At 45.7% G+C, this 14,899-nt stretch overlaps 1 protein-coding gene across 1 annotated transcript in view; it reads left to right on the plus strand.

The window, feature by feature from the left end:
- LOC147697944 (uncharacterized) overlaps positions 1–14,899 on the plus strand; it is a 1,308,576-nt gene that overhangs the window by 1,292,853 nt on the left and 824 nt on the right. The window lies entirely within an intron of this gene.

The raw sequence follows: 14,899 nt of genomic DNA on the forward strand, positions 1-14,899 counted from the left end.
TGGGCGAGGAAGAAGCCGGAGTCCCAACAGAACCCCCTTTCATTCTAAAGGGGATCGAATATCCGGAAAATTCTATCGTCTTAATCACCTCTGAAGATTTTCTGGATGACGTTAGAGTCGCCCTAACTGACCAGGATATAACTGCTTGGGTACAGGAAGAGCCAGATAATCGATGCGAAAAGGATCAGTTAGCCTATCATTTCCATGCCTTATATGTACCCTCATCTGCGTTGCAACGCAAAGTCCTGGAATGGGCACATGATTCTGTTCTAGGGGGACACATGGGCATTCACAAGACACCGCTAATGTGGAACGATCCTTTTGGTGGCCGGGTGTCAGACCTGATACTAAAGAATATGTCAAGAACTGTGCGATCTGTGCCCAGGGTAAAGCCAGTCATATCGAACCACCGGGAATATTGCGGCCATTACCGATTCCACCCAAGCCGTGGCACACCCTGTCCATGGACTTTATCGTAGAAATGCCCCCTTGTGAGAAACAAACGGTCGTTCTGGTGGTTGTGGACCATCTTACAAAAATGGGACACTTTATCTCGTTACCTGGTCTGCCTTCCTCCAGTGAATTAGCCAAAGTCTTCCTGCAACACATCGTCCGTCCACACGGATTGCTGAGTGTGTTAATTACGGATCGGGGGACACAATTCACCTCTTGTTTTTGGAAAGCTCTATGTACCATTCTGCAGATAGATGCTCGTCTCTCATCAAGTTACCATCCACAAACGGATGGTAAAACGGAACGTCTGAATCAGACGCTGGAGCAATACCTACGATGTTTTTCGTTACAGAACGCCACTGATTGGACCATCCTTTTGTGGTTGGCGGAGTTCGCCTACAATAACGCTGTACATACCACCTTGGGTTGTTCTCCGTTCTTTTGCCTTTATGGATTCCATCCGAACATGCTTCCCTTTGAATGGCCGGCTGAATCCTTGGTTCCTGCCATCCATGAACATCATGCACATCTTCGGGCTATTCTGATCGAGGCTCGGAACAATTTGGAAAAAGCCCAGGCAGCCCAGAAGCTGTTCGCTGATAAGAGGCGTACCCCTGAACCTGAGTATAAGGTGGGGGACAAGGTTTGGCTTTCTACACGCAACCTGCATATTAAGGGACTTACGAAGTTGAAGCCTAAATATGTTGGTCCCTATGGCATTTGTGAGGTGATAAATGCTGTAGCTATGAAACTCTTGTTGCCAGTGTCATGGGCGATTCAGCTTGTATTTCATGTATCGCTCCTACGTCCTTGTCCTCCGAGCGTGAGGTTGCCTGATCGTCCTCGTCCAGTGGAAATCGAAGGCCACGAGGAATATGAGGTACTGTCTATTCTGGACTCCCACTTGGTCCGAGGCCGGATCCAATACCTGGTGGATTGGAAAGGGTTTGGCCCCGAAGACAGGACCTGTGAGCCCGTGGACCATCTCCATTGTCCCGATTTGGTTGAATAATTCCATGAGTGGTTTCCCGGGAAGCCGGGACGTCCGCCGGGACGGCGGTCCACGAGAGGGGGTTCTGTAGCGATCGCTACCATCGACACGGCCAAATGTAAAAGACTCCGTATTGACAGTCCGTTGCGGAAATACTACAAGTCCCAGAAGGCCATCCGGCGCTGGGGGTTGGCTCAATGGGAGGACCTTATATAAGCTCCACCTCCGGAACACAACGGGGCTTGTCAATCGTGTTCCGTATTTGCTCATAGCCGTTGAGCATTCTCTCTTCGAGTGGTATTCTTGAGGACGACGCTGAGGAAAAGCCTGCGTGGTCAGTTGTCCTGTTCTTCACGACGCCGAGGAAAAGCCTGCGTGGTCAGTACTCTGATCTGCACGACGCCGAAGAAGAGCCAGCGCGGTCAGTCGACGTTGGAGCAATCAACGCCGATGAAGAGCCAGCGTGGTCAAGAATCCTGGAGAGTCCTTGTTACAAGCCATATTCTGTCATGCAAGTATCCCTGAGGAGTGCGGGCTCGCCTCCTGTTCTTTTGTATACTTCTACTGTTTGAAGCGGTACCAAGGCTGCCACCATTGCTTGTTTATATTCCGGGGAAGTTCTGTGTTCTCTGTCAGTGGTTGCTGACTCTACCTGATACTTGGGCTACACAGTTCCACAAGGAGTATTGTGGTTCTTGCAAGCGTGGCGCTTAAACGCTTGGTATTCGTAGTCCTCCAGATCTACTTTGTGCCTACTACTGCGGTAGGTAGAGGAGTGAAGTTAACTTCTCCGTACTTCTGGTAAACTTTTCATTAGTGTGCTGTGCGTATGCTTGGATTCCTTCAAGGATACATGGGGTGGATAAACTGGTGAGTGTGGAAACCAAGGGGGGGATTCATGGTTCACATAGTTACCTCTGCGGTATTAATCTCTTGCTCTCTGTCCCCTCCTCTACCTGCAGTGTCCCAGTACCAGTAACCTCATGGTGTAACGACCAGACGATACCAGAAGTACCTTTCCCCCTATGCCAATCTACCTCCCGGCCCCTATCCGTACAGGCTCAAACAGTGGGTAGATTCCATTGTTGGGGTTTGTGTGGTGCGGAGTTGGAAGGACTATTGTCTATCGTCTCTGCTGGCCATCAGAGTAAGGTTAGTGGCGCTTGCGTATTCTTGCGCTGCTCTCAATCCCGACACAGGGACAGACTGATTTGCATATAGCCAGGTTCTGAACTGGGATGGTGCAGTGAGATAAATAACGGTGATGGATCAAGCCCTGATCTTTGGACTGGGTAAGAGTGGTCTGCTTAATTCAGACACTCTGTTTATCACCACCCCCTTTTCTGAATCGTTTTTGGCCACTATAGGTGTGGCAGGGTATACTCAGACATGAGACCCTTTCTCACTGCACCATCTGGATTCAAGCAAGCCGGGCCGACGACGGCTGAAATGCCAGAAACCGGTCCCCGGTGGCTTGTCTCCTTTCTAGTGAAGAATTGTCTTGGTAGTTTAGTCTGCCCTGTTCCCATGATGCACTGGGCCAGGGACAGACTGATTTGCATATAGCCAGGATCTGAACTGGGATGGTGCAGTGAGATAAATAACGGTGATGGATCAAGCCCTGATCTTTGGACTGGGTAAGAGTGGTCTGCTTAATTCAGACACTCTGTTTACCACCACCCCCTTTTCTGAATAGTTTCTTGAGTCGAGCGTAGAATACATCTACAGACTCCTCTGGGAGTTGGCGTGCTTGGCGTAGTAGAAAGCGTTCTTAATCCGCGCTGGAAAACGGTTCAAAGTACCTCGTGATGGCGTCCCGTAGGGTGGCATATGTGTGTGGCGGGTCGCCCTCTGTGATGTCCTTGGAAATGTCCTGGATGGCTTCACCCCCTAGGTGCAACATCATAGCCCGACGTCGTTCCACCGCAATATCCGCCGCAATGAAGTAGTTTTCAAGCCGCTCAACCCACTTCTTCCATCAGGCAGCTTGTGAGGGGGGGTCCCTGTGACCGCAAAGGGCTCCAGATGCGGCACGGTGGCCATGATGGTTGAACTACTGCCGATTGGGTGACGGTAGGGGCTGCCGGTGGCTCCGCGGGCAGCTGCAGACACCTGAAAACGGGCTCCAGAGTGTGGAGGGCTCGTAGGCCCCGTTCCACGAGATGCGTGAGGTTTGGTAGGGTCCGGACTCACGCAAGATGCGTGAGAAAAAGTCGGGCGGCCGCGTTGCGCGCCAGGAGCGTAGTGCAGGCACGCACTGCGCATGCGCGGGAAAGCCGAAGAGCCGACCGGGGGCCGGGGGGGCCGAGCAGATCAGTGCAGCCAGGGGGCTGGAGGCAGCAGGGAGCAGCAGGAGCACAGGGGGGTACCTGAGGACCGCGACCCCGTTTGTGGAGCTGCGGATGATGCAGGACGGCACAGGAGGTGGGCCGGAGACTCCTCGGGGCACCGGTGAGTGGCGCGAGTCGAAGCAGTGCGTAGGCAGGTCAACGGTGACACCGAGGCGGGCCACAGCGGGCCGTCGGCGCTCGGGACTGCTGGGCAGTGCGCCACGTATAGGCCTGTACGGCGCTGGGCAGCAGAGCACGCTTGGGTCACGGAGGTTCCGTAGTGCAGCAGGGCACGTGGAGGGGTGGATCGTAGACCACCTCGTCGCCAGTGTAGTGTCCCAGTCGGGGCCTATGTAGACAAGACGCAGGACACGTGTAATGCAGTTGGTGGCGGCAACTGACCTGACCATGCCCAGAGCCCTGGGCCTTTTATTGCATAACTTGTGTGTCCACGCTTACGCCTAGACTAAACCAAATGACCCCTTACGCTCCAGGGGTAAACTACATAGTAACAGTGGGAGGGGGCGTGTGCTGCAGTGGTACACCCCACTGTCAGCGACACTACAATGACTTCATTTTTAGTCTTTAAACGAGATATAGTGACTGAGAGAACCCGATTATATTAAGGCAGTCTTTGAAACATTATATATATAACACACACGCTGAATTAATTATTTAGAACCAATTCGAAATATAACATGTCTGCCATGAACTACAACTCCCTTGGTTCATGACTTAATTTTGTAGTCTACTGTCTTGTAAAGCGCGATATAGTGACTGAGAGGATTCGACTATATTAAGGTGGTTTTTGAAACATTGATACAACACAAAAGCTAAATATACTAGATAACAAGCCCGACAAAGGTGACCTAGAAGTATATTTTACAGGGGGTTGTGCATAATCATGATTATTAAAGCAATCAAGTTAATCCAAAGAAACGGAATTAACTACATTTTTTCCCCGGCAATAGCGTTAGTCTGATGGATCTACAGTTCGGTGAATCACTCTCCTCATTACCAAAGTTGGAGGCATAGTATAAATTCTTTCATCGACAATAGCTCAACCTAGTAATAGATGGTGGGTTTCCTAAAAAACTACATATCCCATCAACATTGAGACCAGGAAGTAGTTCACCATGACGCGATTGGTACGTGCCATGGTAAACGAATCAAGAGATTACGTAAATGAGAGATCGAACACAGAACTGGCACCTACATCCTAGCGTTGTCCCAGCCGGAGGCAACAACGGATAGGTAAGGGCCAGGCGGCGCTTTGTTACAGTTTCGCCGTGATCTACAACTTGAAGAATAGTTTGTTAGATGCTTTGCTCCTTTCAAACTCAGTATGCTTATGACTAGTAAAGGGTTTTCTGCCATATTCTGCGATTATAGAGCCTGCATTTGGCTCTTTTATAGCCACCATGAGTGAAAAGATAAATGGGATTCCTGTTTGGCGAAGAGTAGCTCTTTAACGCTTTACTTCTTTTAAACACAGTATGCTCACGATTAGAAAAGGGTTTTCTATGTATTCTGTGATTAGAGAGCCTTTCCCTTTTCTGTAGTTATTAAGAGTGAAAAGAGAAACAGGACTCATCTAGGTGAGTTCTTAGACTCCTTAGCTACTTTAGACGGCTAAATAGCTGTTTAGAATTTTATATACAAATACAAGGTTAAGTTTGAGGTTTGTTGTATATCTCAAATTAACATTCAAACAACACGTATATAACCAAACTAGCTGTTTCGATTTCAATTTTTCATATCAACTAGTGGTCAAATGACATTGGGACCAACTCTAATTTGCATTTGTCCCTGTCACTATTTGACGCTGGGCCGCGGCTCGGCTTTGCCATGAGGTTGAGAAGCTTAAACATTGTTTTAAAGTAGGTGTTGGTAAATGCCTGGATTCGGATATATTCGATTTTCGGGCTCTACTGTCATAAACAGTTGTTTTCTGATGGTAATCATCACATATATTTGATTTCCACCTTCTTTATCGACTTTTCTACAGAGCAGGGCCTCTCAGACACACGCTGATGCCCAGTGAGGTGAGGTATTATCCTCATGACGCATTGGTAAGTTCACCATTGCGGTTTATAAGAACTTCTTAAACTTAGATAATTAAAGTAATTTTTTAATAAAGATTTAACCAAACTTAGGATAGGTTTTGTGCTTTTGTATGATAAGAGATGCAGTTTATTATAATTTTTCCCTTGTCTTTTTCTTTCTCTAATTCTCTTTCAGATGTCGGATACATCATTTCCATATGGAGGAATTGCTAAAGGATTATCCTTTTTTGTGAATTTAACAAAAAATTCATGTATTAATGTACTGAATTAGTGACAGTAATTAAGCTTCTTTTGAAGCGTTAAGGTCCTGAAGAAAGCTAGGGAGTTATACCCAACGAGCTGAAACATGTCGACCATAAGAGCAGTGTCATACTTCAACTGCTCTTGATTTATATTTTTTCACTGTTTTTAGAAAGGAATACATCCTTTAGGCAACCGATCCCGATTTAGTATTATTGGTGTCTCTGATGTGTATCCTTTTTAAATCACTTTTTTTCTTCTTCTTTTTTTACACTGCACTAATCTTTCAAGAGAGTCTTGCTCTCTCATTCTACTCTCTTGTAAAAACTCTACAAAGAGGGCTAAACTATATCTTTTATCCATCCTCTTCTTGGTTGGAGGTATGGTGAAGTATAGTTATTTGGTAGCCCAGATGATGACACTGGACACGCTAAGTGTAATGATGGGACACCAATGATCCCAACAGAGTTTTCTCCTGTTTTCCTCTGGGTGTTCCTGTCTTCTCCCTCTTTGAGGCCATCTATTTGCTGGCCGTTATTTCTCTGCATCTCAAACCCATTTAAAAGACCTCTCCCTGTCGTTCTTTTGTACTACAGCTGAGTACATGAGATTAGGTTTGCTCATACATTGATGAACATTCCTTTGTGGACAGACTCTAGGACTTCTTGGTGTATTGAGGGCAAGGGAATTACTCTCCTAAAATAACCCCTGCTCACACTCTAGGCGGCGTGGCGCGTCAAGGCTAGTTCAGAGGCGATGTAAGTTAAGCATTTGTGACTACATACAGTAACTCAGTGACAACACTACAAATGGACACCACATAAGGTTTTGTATCAAAAATAAGTTATACTTTATATAGAGTTACCACAAGACCAATAAGCAAAAAAAATCCACAGTACTATCAAATTTCAAGAGTTCTGGTTAAGACGGTGTAAATCAAAGTTCTGTGCAAGTCGGTAGCCTTGTCCGGCTACAGCGTGCTGAAAGAACACAGAGTCTAACAAATCCAGCGGACCGCAGTGGTCCGGGCCCACTCAAATGTGAACGTCAAAAATCAAATTCCCTTTGGACTCACCGCTTTCGATATAACTCACTTTCCACACACTTCTGTCGTACCAGGTTGGGTGGTTTAATTCAAACCTGCACCCTTTAATCATGGTCTTAGACCACGAAGGTACCCTGTACCCCCTGGCACGGCATTTTCGATAGTTTACTCATACACATATGAGGAGCCAACAACACTACTCTTCCCGAGCAGTATGCCTACTCTATTAAGGGGAAAACCTACAACAAATCTAGCCCTACGTGGCTGCAACATATTTATTGACTAAGCAAGGGTGCGCTCTCCCCTCTCTCTTCCCCACACCACTATGACATGGCCGCCCGAGTTACCACATACATCATGTGACGCGCGGTAGTTAACCGATAAGACCATAGTGCTGAATTGAATTCAACCCACCGGGGTGGCAACCACACAGGCTTGCCCCAGGCTCTAATACTGCACCATTCAATCGTGACCGCGTTTCACGAGGGACGATGGACTTGATCCCTAAGCATGGCGATTTACAGTGCAATTCTAAACACATGAGGTACCAACGACACTATCCTACCCCAGCCGCATATCTAGTTTACTAAGGGGGCAACCATCAACCAATACAGCCCTACATGGCTGTGATGCACCTAATGATTGCATAAGGGAACACTCTCCCCTTTACCACTATGACATGGCGGCCTGCATTACCACACATACCATGTGACGCACGATCTTGTCACTGACACTCCCACACCACCCAAGTCAGGTGACGCTCCATATTATATAAAAAAACATGGCCGCCGGGCAGTGGATCACCACCCGGACCCGGCGGGGAGGGGTAGGTCGCACTACAAGGACTCGGGATATCAGAAGTAAGTACCCGCCTTTGGCGAGCCCTCGGAACTGCGGTCTTTTCCCTATATGTTTCCCGTTCAGCTATACAGGATAAAGGGGGTTGGGTGAGTGGGCCCGTATCCATACTATTTCCTTCCCCTCCCGGTCCTTCCCACACTTAGGTCTGTGTCCTTCTATGTTCCCCGTTCCCTAACACTGTTCAGATTCCAACTTTGCGCATAGGGAACGTTGTAGCTGGGGTCTTGAATGATACACGCAACGCGCAGCTGCATGCACCAGTTTTTAACTACCGGTACAATCACCAGGGACGCAAGGCAGCTACCACACACCACGAGGTAATAATTGACTCAATCCTGCTTAACTAATGTCTCTTTAGAAGGCAAGAGTAACACCGGGGGGGCTGCCTAACCCGTTAGACTTCCGTCAAACGTAGCGAGCAATAGGCACTGGGCGACGCCAGCTACCGCGGTCATGGGTTAGTGGGCAGCACCGAAGGGACTAAGATTTTAGTGGTTTCCTAGCCGTTGACACATAGCGGGGTCACCACCTTAACTGACACACATGAGTCCGTACACATGAGATTGCTACCGGACATGTATTTGTGATAAGGAACACGCCACCCGGTTCCAGCCTCAGCCGCACGGGCCTGAGGTGAATCACTGCTTTTCTGCCACATAATGGGGGCCCTGCCTAGATCTATACATATCAGGCCCATCTTGCACGGGGCTTGTTCGCTAAGGATTTTATCATACCTTCCAGGACATCACTAATCCTTCCCGGATGCGTCAACTTGCCGGACAAGGGATGTTGGCCCAATTAATTATTTCAGTAATATTTCCTAGCTTACATTCCCAGCAGGGTTGCTTAATCATAAGGTGATACAGTAGGCTCATAGTCCATCATGTCTACTGTCGCTTTCTTGTCTTACCCAGCCTTAAACTACAGAGGTCGTTACCCGAGGTACTACCTGCCGGGTACTGTTGTTGTACTCATACTTGACCAGATAGGCGAATGGGGTGTTCCCGGACATCTATGAGAATGCTGCTGATTATGTATTTTAAACTGATTTTTCCACAGGGGCATGCCCACCACCGTGCTCACTGAGGATTATACTCATTATTGTTTTCAACCCACATGCTAGCGGCACCTTCACTAGCATTTTACACTGTGGGTACAAGGTCACCCACGACTGTTTGTGTTTGTTAAACCAATTGTGATTTGCTCCCTTTGTCTCCCAATTTAGGCAGATACAGCGCAACACAGGTACACCACTTTTTCACTTTACAGTCAGTAATGAATATTTGATACTCAAGAGATCATTAATTGTAGACAGTTTCCCTGTAATGATTAATTTCTAACATAGGAACTGATGAATCGCTAGTCTTTGTACGCTTGCGAGAAACATGTCGACCATTTTCTGCACATACTAGTTGAGTCTCGAATAAGGTTACATAATAATCCATCGAGTACAGACTAGTTCTCTCTTTTAATTGAAGCAGGGGACCCCCAGAATAAACTTGATCCTGGTACTCCTAGCCTCATTTTAACTCACCAATACGTCTACACCATCCTGGCCCCACACCCGCACTTCACCCAAACGGCTGTTGGATAGAAGATCTCCGCCAAAGAGCCCCTCTTTGAAGTGTCGCCCGTTGGGTATTGCACCGCCGACCCAACGAGGAGCATTACCAATGATGAAGCATGACACCTGCAAGGGTGTGTGAGGACATTACATCCAACAAAATGGATGCCAAACGGTAGGACTCCTTTGAGACCCTACCACATCCAAACACTAGTGTGACCCATACATTCACTACCTTTAGGAACAGCCCAGTACCTTTTTGTTAGTACTAGGAACACCCTCATGGGAATCCACGAACACAAGATTTAAAAAATATAGTATCCATTTAATGTGACATAACATGGTCATTATATTTAAAAATACATCATATCATTAAAAACAATTTTAATCATAAAAAACATTACATAATAATCACTATAACAGTGAAAGAACGCCGAATGCTAACACATAAAAATAACACAACTGAGATAATACATGGAAGAAAAAACCGGGACAAAGCAATTTTAAGCCTTTGCTCCGTTAATTCAGAATGATGGTAAACAAGGTGAAGGGCATTAGGATTTGTTGCCTCTGTACAGCCTGTCCAAAAACGAATTTAACCGAAGTCTAAAGCGTCAACGTGTTTCGGTGGTGTCACACAAATAAAGCCACCTTCTTCAGGACACAGGTAGATAGTGTTCTTTCCTTCAATTCAATATGTATATATATATCTTAATTGTACAGCAGTCTGGTCTGTCATAGCCAGCTCTATAATAAAATCGATATATACCTTACAATAACAGCGTGTAGGACTTCAACTCTTTAAATGTGAGACATGACCTCTATAAATATGATTTCCAAAAATTGTTATCTTTTTAAGTGATCCTGATCGATTATTCAGTGATCTTCAATCAGCAGTCATATCCCCAATATTATATGTAGCAGCGTGTCTTTAAATTTTGATAATTTTCGGCGCCCCTCATTAAAGGAATAGCCCGTGATCCTAATACGCCAGCGCTACAGGAGCCGTCCTTCGAACACCGCGTATCTTCGCCAGTCTCTCATCAGTTTCTTCAGGTTCCTTCTCCTCAGCAGAGGATTCTTCTTGTCAGTTCCAGGAGTGATCTAATTTCAGGGGCTCAAGGTCCCAATACTTATACCCCAAAATCCTTTATTCTCTGAGGGGAGAGGGGCCTATGCCCGGTTCAAGCCAGTTCTGAAACACTCTGTTTACCAGACTTCTCCTTTCCTTACACAGCACAGGGCAGGCACATCAGACGCCCCACAGGAGGTGGAGCTAGCATTGTGGAAGACAAGTACAGGCCAGAGGCACTTTGTTGACAGTCTTCCTTCTCCTCTTTCAGTGTTCAGGTCAAGACATCAGACACACCACAGGAGGTGGAGCCAGCATTGTATAGGGAAGTTCCAACCCTATTCAGGTCCCAGGTGCAACTCCTCCCTCCCATCTTGGATGCAGATCTCCCTATTCACCACTGGGCAACCCCAGCCTGTCTCCTGGAATTCCCCAGTCCTGTCACACACAAACCCAGACAAGTAATCCACAACCTAGCAGAGGCGGGCTCAAATGGTTAGGCAAGCAAATACCTACTTTCCAAAAGTGGTATTTGCAAACACAGAATATTAAAATAAACTTTACTAAAAAATGTATTTTATTATTCTGAGTCCAGGCATACTAAACTCGAATTTCTACCATGTCCTCTGAGTCTGCTAGTATTATAAACATGTAACAATCCAGCAGCCCATTCTATCCTATGGGGAACAGGTAGCCTTGCAATAGTGAAAAACAAAAATGGCTGTAATTCACTACTAGGACATGCTACACACATCAGGGCTTGTCCTACCTTATACTTACAATGCACCCTGCCCTTGGACCTACCTTAGGGGTGATTAATATGAAGACAAGGGAAGGTTTAGGGACTGGCAAGTGGGTACACTTGCCCAGTCAGCATGACAGTACCAGACTGCATGCAGGCTCTGCAATGGCAGACCTTAGACACATTTTACATTTCTGTGGGTGGCACAACCAGTGCTGCAAGCCCACTAGCAGCATTTGGATTTACATGCCCTGGGCACACTCAGTGCACTGTACTAGGGTCTGACAAGTAAACCAAATATCCAATCATGGAACCACTAATCAATACATCAATTTACAGTAGGGAGCACTCGCATTGTGTCACTGGACAGCAGTGGCACAGTGCCCAAAGCATTAACACCAGAAAAACACATGAGGCAACAGCAAAAAGGGAAGGGAGACCCACGCCAATGGTGCCAGGTCTAACAATAACTATGGAGGAAATATGAGTGGCTCCAATAATGTGTGTGGGACTGCTGTTTAACAGAGACACTAAAGCATTGCGCCTCTGATACTGCATTCACTAGAAAACAGTGCGGTAACAACATTCTTTAGTAGGCTGCATTACGGGTGCAGTACCGTATGTGGCTAATAGAGGGCTCTTTAGAACTCCAGAGGAACATCTAGCAACAGCCTGTGGTACTGCACCCTTTCATTGCTTTGTGGATTTTTTTTATTGCTTATGCTACTGCTGGGATTTTTTTTTACAAAAAAACATAACTAAGAAACATTGGGGCACATGCATCAAGCTATTTTGCGATCGCAAAATGGCCTTTTGGCCTTTTCTAATGTATGAAAGGCTTTTTGATTTCCAATTTAGGTAATCACAATTTTTTGTGATTCCCTAAATTATGAATGCATATAAGGAATCGCAATTTATGATTACCTAATGCACATGCAAGACGCCTTTCCTAAATGCGAACTGTGATGTTAACCATGTGCATACTTTGAAAAATGCACAAAACTGCATTTTTCAAAGTGCCATGTGGCGTGCACATGCCCTCTGATTAGGCTGGAGTTTGGCATTCAACTACAGCTCCTGGCAAGACAGGGGGCCTACATTTGCACCTGGGACAAAGTGAGGAAATCCGCACAGGGAACACTGAACAACTAGCTATGGAAGGAGCTAGAGCAGCATCCAACCTCACCAGCAGCCAAGTATTTGGCAAACAGTCTTGTAAACACTGGGTTGGAACAGCTTGGGGCCACCTCCACAAATCACACAACGCTCAAAAATTTGGTCAAGAAGTCAATCAAACAACTGTCATGGGTTCAAGACAAAGCTGACTTCTCAAAAAGAACGCACGCCTGGATGATTCTGAACTCGTATTTGGCAAAAGATCCTCAGAACTATCTTGGCCTGGGTTATGCCAAAACTACCAAAATGTTCTTCCTAAGGTACCGGTTAGGTCTGCTACCCTGCATTCAGCATTTTCCACACTGGTTAAAAGAGAAAGCAGGCACGCTATGCCGGCTATGTGGCGTTATGCAAGAGGACATGCTACACTTGCTATGCTCCTGCGAGAAACTGCTAGATGAGCGGAAACTCCTGCTGAAGCACCATTTCATCCGATACGGGACACACACACGAAGGATTGCAGTTTTCACCTGTTTTTCATCTCAGGACCCCCAGCTGAGCTGCAGCCTGGTAAAATTTATAAAGGCAGTGGAAAATAAAAATGCCCAGAACCGATTTTTAAACCGCTTTTAAAATAAAAACTATTTCCAATGCCAAAGTAGTTTTTGCGTGAAAAATGAAAGAACAATACACCTTATTACGAGCACGAAAATACATGTAATTTTATATTCTTGTTTTTATATAATCTGCTTTTGTATTGCATTGGTTTTAACTAACTGTGCTAATAAAATACTTACACATGCGTCTTACATGTGCACCTTTTTTTGTTTGTGGGGTCTCAGGGGGACCTTAGGCCCCCAGGCACCCTTGCCTTTACATTACCTAATTTGCGATGACCAATTAGGTAATCGCAATGTAAGCCATGCAAACCATTCTCAGCTATCTGCCTTGAGGCCCATAGGAACGAATGAAGTTGCAATTACAAATAGCGATTCCCTAATTGTGTTTGCGATGCTTAAGAAATCGCAATTAGAGAACTGCTGTTTCCTGTCTGTTTTTTGCATTGCGCGATTACCAAATAGCAATTTCTTAAAAATCGCTAATATATAATTGCAAAATTATACTTCCATGTATGTGGCCCATTGTCATTTGCAATGCCAATAGCTCTAACATTCACTAATGCTACACAGATTGCATTGCGAATGCTTGTTTTAGCTATCTATTTCACTAATGGGGTAGGGAAGGACACCTTCATTTTGGTGCGCAGGCCTCCTGGTATTATCGCTGGAGTGGAGTCCTGCATACATCCAGTAAGGTCATGGCTTTACAGAGAGCGAACAGTCTCTGGATAGCACGGAAAATTATAGTTGCTATTTAAGTACGTTTGAAAATTACAATATTTTGCTATTCTTTTCATTCTAAGCAAGGCTGGACACGTTTAGTAATAGGGGACCAGTGACTTTTTCAAGTGCCACGTTGTTGGTTGATTTGGAGGGAGAGGTGTGACGCAGCGGCCAGAGCGGTCGACTCAGGAAGTGCGGGGCACACAGTTAAACCGCCAGTGGCAGCTCAGCTCGCTCAGCTCAGCATCATGTGACTCTGGGAATAGCTCACTGAGGGCCAGATGCATCAAGGCTTTTGCGACACGCAAAGGACGAAATTATCAGAATTTCGACGTTTGCGACTCGCAAACAGCCTTTTAGCATGATTTGCTATGTATCATTTAAAGAATTGCAGAACAATGCGATTCCTTATGTTGCCATAGCATTTAAGGAATCGCAATTTTTGCGATTCCTTAAATGATATGTATGTAACTATTTGAAATTGCGAATTGTGTTAAGAAATCGCAATTTACCACCAACTTGTAATTGGTGGTAATTTGCGATTTCTTTTAGAAATGCCCTATTTGGCATTTGTGAGGGTGGCATGTGACACACATACATGCCCATAGGGCATGTATGTGTGCCACATGCACACACATGTAAATTTCAGGGGTGCAGCAGGGTGTCTTTGAGACACCCCTGCACCCTTGAAATAATTCTCAAATTGCGATTAGCTAATTGCGAAATCGCAATTTGAGAATTATTGCACTATCATTCCTATGGGCCTCCTGGCCCATAGGAATGCATTGCAAATTATTCTTTATTTGCGAATTCGCAAATAAAGAATAATAAGGAATCCCTAAAAAATAGCGATTTTGTACATACATACCATTTTGCGCTTTCTAAATAGCGATTCGCAAAAAATCGCTATTTAGGAATCACAAAATGGATGCTTGATGCATCTGGCCCTGAATCTCCCCAACAGTCCCCAGCACCTTGAAAGCTTAATGGGTTATATGTTCGCGCTTTACAAATATGTATTATTGTTATTTCCCTTTCTAATAGCAGTAGATAGAATAAGAAATGACAGGGACTAA

Source organism: Lissotriton vulgaris, chromosome 8 (genome assembly GCF_964263255.1).
Source record: "Lissotriton vulgaris chromosome 8, aLisVul1.2, whole genome shotgun sequence".
Lineage (NCBI taxonomy): Eukaryota > Metazoa > Chordata > Amphibia > Caudata > Salamandridae > Lissotriton > Lissotriton vulgaris.